This window comes from Nannospalax galili, unplaced genomic scaffold (assembly GCF_000622305.1).
Source record: "Nannospalax galili isolate Female #2095 unplaced genomic scaffold, S.galili_v1.0 scaffold828, whole genome shotgun sequence".
NCBI lineage: Eukaryota > Metazoa > Chordata > Mammalia > Rodentia > Spalacidae > Nannospalax > Nannospalax galili.
In genome coordinates, this window is record NW_008359075.1 from 1,364,013 (window position 1) to 1,375,573 (window position 11,561).

Sequence of the window (11,561 nt, forward strand, 5' to 3'; positions counted from 1 at the left end):
CTTGACTTTTTACACAGTTATAATTGCATGCTTTGCTTTGCAGTCTTTTCATTCTGATTAAAGTAGTATACTCTAAAACATTTTTCCTTACCTTTATTTCTATCTTTAGTATTGGAAAGATAATCTTCCACAAAACCTTGCTGGAATAAAATACCAAATATTTCGTTCATTTCTGGTATTGCCTTCTGTAATTCTCTTTCAACTCTTGTGCTCCAAATACCACAAAGGCTTTATACCATGGCAAAGCTTCCGCCTTCTTTGCTTGTGAACACAATTGCATTATAGAGGATAAACTGCAGTTACTATAGCTTGATTAAGAATTCACACCTTGGCTGACCTTTTATTTCTAAAATGTAGGCACATGAAGCTGCAGAAGGAGCACATTGGTTTTGGGTGTGCTAGAATTTGCATGACTGGGAAGATGTTTTCTAGAAACATCTGTCAGTCAAATAAATCATAGATAATACTACTGAAGGGTCATCAGTGACTCTACTCCACTTTTTGTCATAATGACTACACATTTGCTGGAGAGATGGCTCTGTCAGTGAAGTGGTTTTAATGTCAGCATGAAGACCTGAGTTTGGATCACCAGTATATCTAGATAAAGCTCCTCCTGCAGTGAGCCCCTGTAAACCCAGTGCTGGGGAGGCAGAGGTGGGAGAATCTTTGGGGATTACAGGCCAGTCAGTCTAGCTGAGTTGGTGAAATTCTGGTGCAGTGAGAAATCCTGTATCAAAAATTAAGACAAAGAGTCATAGAGGAAGACATATAATGTGTACTACTGTCCTATGTATACACATACATCCACACAAAAATAAAAAATTCTCTCTATATATAATATATATTTGCATAAATATCATGTGTGCTTATGAAATCAGCAGTGAACTAAGTTTTGAACTCTCCTACAACTGAGAATCTACCAAGTCTTAAAATTCCTTTGTAGAGCTGGCATACTGAAGTTCAAACTAAGAACAAATTTGTGTAATTTAAAGTTAATGTACTGAAGCTGAAGATCTGTAAGTTTTGGATTCTATCCTAACATGTGCATGCTTCTGCATGCATACATTTGTGTAATCAAAAGCTAAACAAATTATAAATCAAAATAAAACATTGACCGTCACAATTATGTATATATAAATTTGTATAAAATGTATTCTGTCAAGTCAATGGACAAGACTTTTGGCATATTTATAATTAAAACATGGGTTTTCAAACTATTTAATATTTATGTTATTATTTCTTTTTCTTTTAATCATAACTAAAAGGAAACTGATGCTGAGTAAAGAACAAGTGGAGCTGGATATGTCGACTCATGCCTGTAGTGCCAACAGTAGGGTGAGTGAGGCAAGAGAATTGCCTAACTTTGTGGCCACTGTTTACTGCATAGTGAATTGCAGACCACACAAGGCTACATTAAAAAATATAAAGAAATAGCCAGACAATAAGCAAATGGAAACTTTGGTGTTGACTAAATCTCTGTTCTCAACCAGATCTTCTCATGTATTCTCTCCTGCCTACAATAAGAGATGAACACGGGGGTAAGTTGAGGAAGTATCTCCCAGCACACAAACAAAAACTTGTTTGATAAAAGAGTTAGCCTATTCTACCCCTCAAAATCCTAGACATACGAACTTTGTCCTAATCAATTGAGAAACAGCTCCATTTTTAATATTAGAGAAACAGCTTTAATATTAAAAAGCATGCATATGCATTACTCTTAGCTTCTTAAAGTTGTAGAATTGCTTGCAGTGGAATTCCACACTCCATTTGGAAATCTGACAGGATCACTGGGTCATTTCTTATGCTTTTTCAAAGATACTTAAGAATGCCCTGTAGAATAAACATATAAGTCATGCTGAAATATATATTCTTTGTGATATGCCTATGGGTCAAAACATTATGGTCATTGATACCTCAATTTGCAAGTGTTTATAAGTGTAACTGTATTAAAATTTATATTACACATTATATTAAAACTGCTTCCATGCATTTAAAAAATGAGAGCTATGTTTAAAGTTTTCAAACAACTAAGTAATTTCAAGATTTTGCATTGAATATGGCATGCAGAATCAAGGAGTATGGCATATACCATCATATTTTCAAACCTCTGTTGCAAATGTGGTAATACATAGCATCTAGAATCTATTTGATATGGAATGATTTGGACTAAAACTTGGTTTGTTTGCTTGTTGTTGTTTTTTGTTTGTTTGTTTGTTTGTTTTTAGACAGGATCTCCCTGTACCCCAGCTGTCCTAGAACTAGCCATGTAGACTAAGCCGGCCTTTATCTCACAGAGATTTGCCTACATCTGCCTCCCAAGTGATATGATTAAAGGCATGTGACACCACACCTGGGAAAAGGAATTTTCTTAGTCTTTCTTGCTAAGTAGATTTGAGAAAAGCAACATAATTTCTAAGAAATATCTTTATCGAATACATATGACATAAAAGTTATTTCCGGGCTCATTGGGAAATTAATTGGAATAAGAGTCATGTGGAATTATCCACATCTGAATAAGTTAGTCTGATTTGATATGCTCTTTCTTGCTAAGTGCTAAAAATAGTTATTACTTATCGCCTGATCTTATGGCTAAAATGGTACAGGTGATTTCCAGGAGTAACTGCAAGACACTGTTTTATGTTCTTCAATTCAAATCCCTGCCAAAGACATCTCTGCATGACCAGAAGATTCGGTGCAGTTCAGAGAGAGCCAATTTTCAATTTTGTGGCTCAAGCTAGACTGGGTCTGTCACATTACAGCATATCCCACATTATTCCTTGATTCATAGGGTGCAACTGCTGATCCTGTACTGCCGTTTGACCAAAGTTAGTTCTCATAGACACAGACCATAACTAACAACCACTCTGCCAACACATGATTCAAGAATGCCGTGTGGAGAGATTTTTCTTTTTAGTGAAATCAATAGCAACTAAGCTGCTTGCTGAATGACACTGCTCCAAGCACTGTAAACACTGTGATCAAGAAATTCAACTTCAACCTCTTGCTCCTGGCTCACTAAGAACTTTCTCATAGCATGAAACTGAAAATAAGCAGAATGAGTACAGTAGGGGTGCTTATGTATTGATGCCAAAAGAGTGCCTTTTCTCTAAACAGTGCACTAAAGCTTGGCTTTATGTAAATAATGAAGTCAGCCAATTATTCACATCACACCCAGGACCTATGAGTTCCAGACCTGAGGATACCTGGTTAGCCAGCAATGTGGTGCTGACTATCTATGACATCAGCATTTAAGGGGAAAAATAAAGAAAAGCAGATTAAGTACTTGTAAAGTTTCTTTCCTGTAAGTGACTAAGTATGTAATTCTCAACCTAAAATTCAGAAAATCAGAAATCTTAAATTTCCATTTGTAACACAGTAATAAAGATGTTCGGTATTATTATTATTGTATTTTTTATTTTGTCAATTAATATTTTATTGAATTTTCATGCATTTCATACATCTTAATCATATTTAAACTCCCTCCCCTATCTGCACCCCCATAGCTCCAATACCAGATTTCATGCATTTGGTCATATATATTAAGGCCTATTGAGTCCTTCAGTGTGAGTTCATCCAGTGAAGTCTAGTCAGTCTATCTAAATACACTCCCTTAAAGATCAATTCTTCACTCAGTAGTAATCAGCTGCCAACATTTCCTCAGTTAAGATTAATGCCTCCTCCTCATTTCCCCTGTTCCATTCTGGGTTTTTGTCTGATGAGTTTGCATGACTGTAATGAATGCTGTCACCGTTACTGTAAGTTTATATGAGCAAGTTCCCAGAGGCCTGGAAGACTCTGTTTGCTTATGATCATACACCAGTCCTGGCTCTTACAATTTTTCTGCCCCCCCCACCTTCCACAGTGGTTCCTGAGCCATAGGTAAGTGGGACATAACACAAGAATCCTCTCTAGCGATATACACAAAGCAGCTTCTTATTCTTTAAACTTTGGCCAGGTGTTGCATTCTGTGTGTATCACCCTCTGTTGCATGAGGAAGTCTCCTTGGTGAGAGTTGAGAGATGCAATAATGTTCTTTCTATCCCTCTTCCATTTTGTTCTGTGAGCCTCAGGTGTAGAGGTCCCATTGCAGATGTGTCACTTAGTATTAGACATCTCACAGATGTCTTATTAACTTATTCTCTGTGTGTGATCAATTGTACAACTCTATAATAGTCTCTGTTGCAAAAACAAACAAACAAACAAACAAAAAGCTTCTTTGATAAGTAGTGAATGGCATACTTGTCGGTAAATATAAGGGTATTTATTTAGCAAACAGTGAAAAATTATATTCGTCTAAGGATGTGATACAGAGTTTTCTACTGGATCTATGACTACTTCAGCCATGCGTATTTGTTTATATTTATAGTGCCACACATGAGTTCCCCTGCCATTGAGAGGACTTTAAGTCCAATTCAATAAGCTGTTTGTTACCCAACAGATAGACATGCCGCTGCTACACCACTCTTTTTTTGTTGTGAAGGTCATTGTTGGGTTTTGAGACTTTAAAACTGGGGTTCGACCATAGAATGATTTTCTGCCTTATCAGCTTTCATAGTGTCCTCGAGAACTTGAGAACTACTCTTCAAGGAGAAGCCTTCCAGGTCAGTTCAAGCTCCATTGCTCTAAGTCCCGTGTTTCTAAAATGTGCCCTATCTTCAGCAAAAAGGTCTTACATTCAAGATATGGGAGGTTATCAAGGGCTGTGGCAATACCCTGTGTTATTTCGGAGTCTCTCGAACTACCATGACCAACAACTGGAGGGGAGCTTTCTTCTGACTGGCACAGTGTTTCTTCTTATATGGCCTTCAGGTACACATACACAATCATGCTTAGATATTGTATGTATATTTTTCAGGAGGTTTTTGAACTACTATATTTACCTCTGGCTTTTCCCACCACCTAAGCTTTAATTTTATCTCATCTCTCTCTCTTTCTGTCTAATTTTCCTCCTCGCTCTCCAGTTAAAATTCCTCTCTTTTCCCCTTGATAATACCAGTATCCAATTATGCCCCCTCTCTTGAGCTCCTTCTTCCCCTTTTCACTATTATATTTATTTAACCCACATATTCCATTAAAGAAAAAACATTTACTACGCACCTAATAGATGCCAGGCACAATGCAAAATTGTGAGAGAAAAGAAACATCCTATAATGATATGCATCTTAAATGGTCTCAGTGACTAAAATGCAAATATCTGTGTTCTTTTTAGTTTTATTCAGGCCACAACTCTCATATTTCCAAGGTAGAAGTGAATTATCTGGTAATATAGTCTTCATACTCTCACCAGGCACACTATGGATTTTTCTCCTCTTTTTCTTTTCTTTTTTTTTTTTTTTTTAAGACAGTGTCTCTCTAGCTTCAGCTGGCCTGTAACTCTCTATGTAGACCTTGACCAGGATGACCTTGATCTCACAGAGATATGGCTGCCGCTGTCTCCCGAATTCTAGGATCAAAGGTGTGTAACACCATACCTGGGAACTTGAAAGGTTCTCTTAAATAAGATTTGTCCTGGAGGATGGGTTTGGACCTCCATCTGTGTAGCAGCTCTGATCTCAGCAGACTGCCAGAGAGTGCTGAGTTCTGGCCTCCCTCTGCTGACCCTCTAGCAGAGGGCTTGAGAACACAGGGGACTGCTTGAGAGCCCTCAGATCCTGCCTCCACATGGTGGTGAGCTTCTCCTAATTGTGCTATACACATCCCACTACCTGGGATTTCCTGAGGCCCCTCTCAAGGCCCCAGGGCAAATCTGCTTTGGTTAGCTAAGGCTGAGATCCTATCAGACAGCCTGAGAGGGTGGGTTTCAACCTGCATTGGTGTAGCAGCTTTGATCCCAGAAAACTGCCAGAGAGTGCCAGGTTCAGGCCTCCCTCTGGGCTCCCTCTGGGTTCCCTCTGGCATAGGGGCTGAGAATACAGGGGCTTCTTGAGATTTCCCAGATCCTCCCTCCACAGGGTGAAGGATGCCTGAGTGTACCTAACTGGAACCTGAATTGGGCTTCTGTGGATACTCCTGAATAACTGATAAGAAGCCATCAGTTCCCCCCACATTAAACATGAGAGAACTTGAACCCTGCATCAACCAGCTTTATATAGCCAATAAAGGATCTAGGAACCCCAATAATACAAACAGAAGCATACATCAATGTAATTCTCATATCAGAATAATAAACAACAAAATAAATTCTCATGCCAAAATCACAAAGAAAGAATAATAATATGGAAAGCCAAATGCTATGTCCCCACCAAACTCCACCAATCCTGTAGAAGAGTTCTACAAGGATAAACCCCTAGAGATAACCCAGGACCCTAAATTTAAAAGAAAAATCATAAACATGATCAAGGAATTCAACAAATTTAAAAACCACACAAACAAACAAATCAAAGAGCTAAAAGAAGATAAGGATAAACTTCTGAATGAATTCACAAAAGAGAAACATTGAAGAAAATTCAGACAGAAATAAAAAAGGAAGTGCAAAACTCAATAATCCAAATTGAAACAACATGGGAAAGCCTCACCACTAGAATGAATGAAATGGAAAACAGAATACCAACACTGAAGGATAAAGTTGAAGAACTGGACCACTCAAGCAAAGACTATAAAAAACTTTAAAAAAAAACACAGGAATGGAATATGCAAGAGATGTGGGACACCATGAAAAGACCAAATCTACAGATCATAGGAATAGAGGAAGGAGAATTTCAAGTTAATGGTGTTGACCAGATCTTACACAGGATTGTAGAAGAGCATTTCCTAAAATTAAGGAAAGACATCCCCATACAAATACAGGAAGCACATAGAACACCAAATAGGATCAGAAAAGAAACTCCCCATGACATATCATAGGAAAAACACTAAGTGTACAAAACAAAGAGAGAATACTGAAGGCAGCAAAAGAGAAACAAGTCATATAAAAAGAAAAGTCCATCAGAATTAAAGCTGACTTATCAATGCAAACTATGAAAGCTAGAAGAGCCTGGAGCAAGGTATTTCCAGTTCTAAATAACAATAGATGCCAGCCTAGAACACTTTACCCAGCAAAAATGTCTATTATAGTTGAGGGAGAAAGAAAAATCTTCCATGACACAAATAGCCTGAAAGAATACATGTCCACAAAACCAGCCTTTCAAGGAATATTAGAAGCAATACAGAGCACAGAGAGAGAAACAACTATACCCCAGGGACAACAAAAGAAAATAAATAAAGGTACAATCTAGGAAACACAAAATTAGAGAAAACAAACAGCAATCAAAATGATGGCAACCAATACACATCTTTCAACAATAACTTTAAATACCAATAAACCAAACTAACCAGTCAAAAGACACAGGTAAGAGGAATGGATTAAGAAACAAAATCCATCTCTTTGCTATCTGCAAGAAACCCATCTCACCTTCAAGGACAGACACTACCTTAAGGTGAAAGGATGGAAAAGAATATTCCAAGCAAATGACACTAAGAAACAAGCAGGGGTTGTAATGATAATATCTGACAAAACAGACTACAAAGTAAAATTAATCAGAAGAGATAAGGACGGTCACTTCATACTGATCAAAGGAACAGTCAACAAGAAGTTATTACAATCCTTAACATATACACATATACAAATGTTTTTATATTTGTGCACCCAAATTCATAAAAACAACAATATAGGACTTTAAGACACAAATTAACCCCAACTCCATAATAGTAGGGGACTTTAATACCCCACTGTGGCCATTAGACAGGTCAACTTGACAAAGAAAAAACAGAGAGACATCTGAATTAAATGATACCATACATCAAATGGACCTAACAGACATCTTTCCAATATTCCACCCAAGCACCAAAGAACATTTTCTATTCAGGACCCCATGAAGCTTTTTCAAAAATTAACCACATACTGGGCCACAAAACAAACCTCACCAAATAGAAAGTCTTTGAAATAATTCCATGATTTCTATAGGACCACAATGCAATAAAGCTCAAAATCAACTCTAGACAAAACCCTAGACACTACAGGAAGTTGTGGCATTGAACAACACATTACTAAACAATGAGTGTGTCAAAGGGGAAATTAAGAGGGGAATTTAAGAATTCCTGGAATTCTACGAAAGGGACAATAAAATACAACACAACCTCTGGGACACATTAAAAGCAGTCCTAAGAGGGAAGTTTATAGTTCTAAGTGCCCACATTAAAAAATTAGACAGTGCCCAAATAATTGACCTAACACTGCATCTCAAGTTGTGGAAAGACAAGAACAAATGAAACCCAAACCCAGCAGAAGAGAAGGACTAACAGAAATCATAACAGAAGTTAATGAAATAGAAACAAAGAAAACAATACACAGAATCAAAGACTCTAAGAACTGGTTCTTTGAAAAGCTAAACAAGATAGACAGACCCTTAGCCCAGTTAACTAAAATAAAGAAAGAGAAAATCTAAATCAACAAAATCAGAGATGAAAGGGGAAACATCACAACAGTCACCCAAAAGTTCCAACCATTATAAGGCAATATTTTAAAAACCTATATGACACTAAATCTGAAAATCTAAAAGAAATGGAAGGGTATCTGAAATTATGGGAACCACCAAAGTTAAACCAAGAAGAGTTCAACAGGTTGAACAGACCCATAACATATAAAGAAATTGAAACAGTAATACAAAGCTTCCCAACTGAAAAAAGCCCAGGCCCAGATGGATTTACAGCAGAATTCTACCAGACATTTAAAGAAGACCTCCAACCAATACTGCTTAAATTATTCAAAATGATAGAAACAGAGGGAGAACTCCCAAATTCCTTCTATGAAGGCAGTATCACTCTCATACCCAAACTGGGTAAAGGCACAACCAAAAGAGAAATCTAGAGACCCATAACCTTAACGAGCATAGATGCAGAAATTTTCAACCAAATACCTGGAAACCATATACAGAAACACATCAAAATTATCATTCACCATGATCAAGTCGACTTGATCCCAGAGATGCAGGATGGTTCAATATGCGCAAGTCAATAAACATCATTAATCATATAAATGGACTCAATGACAAAAAACACATTGTCATCTCAATAGATGCAGAGTAGGCTTCTGACAAAATTCAGCATGCATTTATGTTCAAAGTCCTAGAGCGAATTGGACTGGACAGAACATACCTCAACCTAATTAAAGCTATATAGAACAAACCCACAGCCAACATCATTGTAAATGGAGAAAAACTGGAAGCATTCCCTTTTAAATCAGGAACCAGACAAAGATGTCCATTATCTCCACTCCTTTTTAACATAGTGCTTGAAACTCTTGCTAGAGCAATAAGACAGAAAAAGGAAATTAAAGAATTACTAATTGGAAAAGAAGAGATCAAAATATCACTTTTTACAGATGATATGATACTATGCCTAAGAGATCCCAAAAGTTCCACCAGAAAACTCCTAGCACTGCTCAACACTTTCAGTATGGTGGCAGGTTATAAAATCAGTCTACAAAAATCAGTAGCCTTTCTATATACCAATACAAGCAATTGGAGAAAGAATACAGGGAAATGATCCAATTCACAATTACTGCAAATAAAAAAAAATCTTGGAATAAATCTGATTAAAGACACCAAAAATCTCTAAAATGAAAATTTTAAATCATTAAAGAAAGGGATTGAGAAAGACACCAGGAGATGGAATGACCTCCCATGCTCACGGATTGGAAGAATTAATATTGTGAAAATGACCATCCTACCAAAAGCAATGTATAGATTCAATTCAATTCCAATAAAAATCCCCATGACATACTTCAGAGAATTAGAAAAAAAAATCCTTAAACACATATGGAAGCACAAAAGACCCCAGATAGGCAAAGCAACCCTAAACACAAAGAGCAATGCTGGAGGGATTACTGTACCAGATCTCAAAGTATACTACAGAGCCATCATCATAAAAACAGCATGGTACTGCTACAAAAATAGACACATAGATCAGTGGAACATCATTAAAGATCGAAATTCTAGTACATGCAACTTCAGCCACCTGATATTTGACAAAGGTGCCAAGAACACACAATGGAGGAAAGACAGCATCTTCAACAAATGGTGCTGGCAAAACTGGATCTCCACATGTAGAAGAATAAGACTAGATCCTCATCTATCACCTTGCACAGAAGTCAAGTCCAAATGGATTAAAGACCTCAATGTGAAACTGGAAACCCTGAAACTATTAGAAGTAATATTGGCAGTAACTTACAAGATATAAGTGTAGGAAAGGATTTTCTAAAACAGACAACAGTTGCTCAGTAATTAAGGTTACAAATCAACAAGTGGGAGCTCATTAAACTAAGAAGCTTCTGTACAGCAAAAGAAATAATCAAAAAAGTGAAGAGAAAACCCACAGAAGGGGAAAAATATTCACTAGTGACACATCTGACAGAGGTTTAACATCCAGAATATATAAAGAACTAAAAAAACAAAGAATCAAGAAACAAAATGACCCAATGAAAAGTTGGGCTAAAGATCCAAACAGAGTTCTCAAGGGAAGAAATAAAGATGGCTAAGAAATATCTCAAAAAGTGTTCAACATCTCTAGTAATGAAGGAAATGCAAATTAAATCCACCCTAAGGTATCACCTTACCCCAGTTAGGCTGGCTAGGATCAAGAGAACAAATGATACCAAATGCTGGCGAGGATGTGGAGAAAGGAGAACACTCATTCACTGCTGGTGGGATTGTAAACTTATACAACCCCGATGGAAAACAATGTGGAGAACACTTAAAACCCTAAAAATTAACCTACCATACCATCTGGTCATACCACTCTTTGGCATACACCCAAAGGACTCATCATCCGAGACACTTTCACAACCATGTTTGTTGCTGCTCTTTTCACAATAGCTAAGAGATGGAAGAAACCTAAGTGTCCCTCAACTGACCAGTGGTTAACAAAAATGTGGTGTATTTACACAATGGAGTTCTATTCAGCAGTAAAGAAGGGTGAAATAATGAAATTTGCAGGTAAATGGGTGGAACTAGAAACTGTTATACTAAGTGATGTAACACAGACTCAGAAAAACAAATGATGTATGTTCTCCCTCATACGTGATCCTAGCACCAAATTCTCCTGAATTCCTTGTCCTTTCAATAAGATGATGCTATACAGATGTGACTTCTGCATGAAATAACTACCACCATCATGACTTCAGCTGAGCCTGATCGTGAAACATCATCACAATTGGGCTTGTTGAAGGTTTTGCTCGTTCATTAAAGGAGGGCCAATCAGGGTAATTGGACCTTCACCAGAGTATCCAGCCATTCTTCACAGCCAACTGTATGTAATTTGACCCTAATCACACATGGCCTCCTGGATTTGGGCATGGCCAAGTATACAGTCTGGGGAAGGCTAGGAAGAGAAGGCATGACCCATGCTGGGTAAAGGCTTTCCAGTGTGCATACCCTCAGGTCATACGTACACCTCAGCAACCCCTCAGTTATCTCGCAAGTAAGTTCAATAAATTCATTGGTTCCCAAGTAAAACTTTAATCAACCATTGGCTTGACATTAGAAACTTAAAAGGGAATAAGCATTGCTTAGCATCCCCAGGAAAAT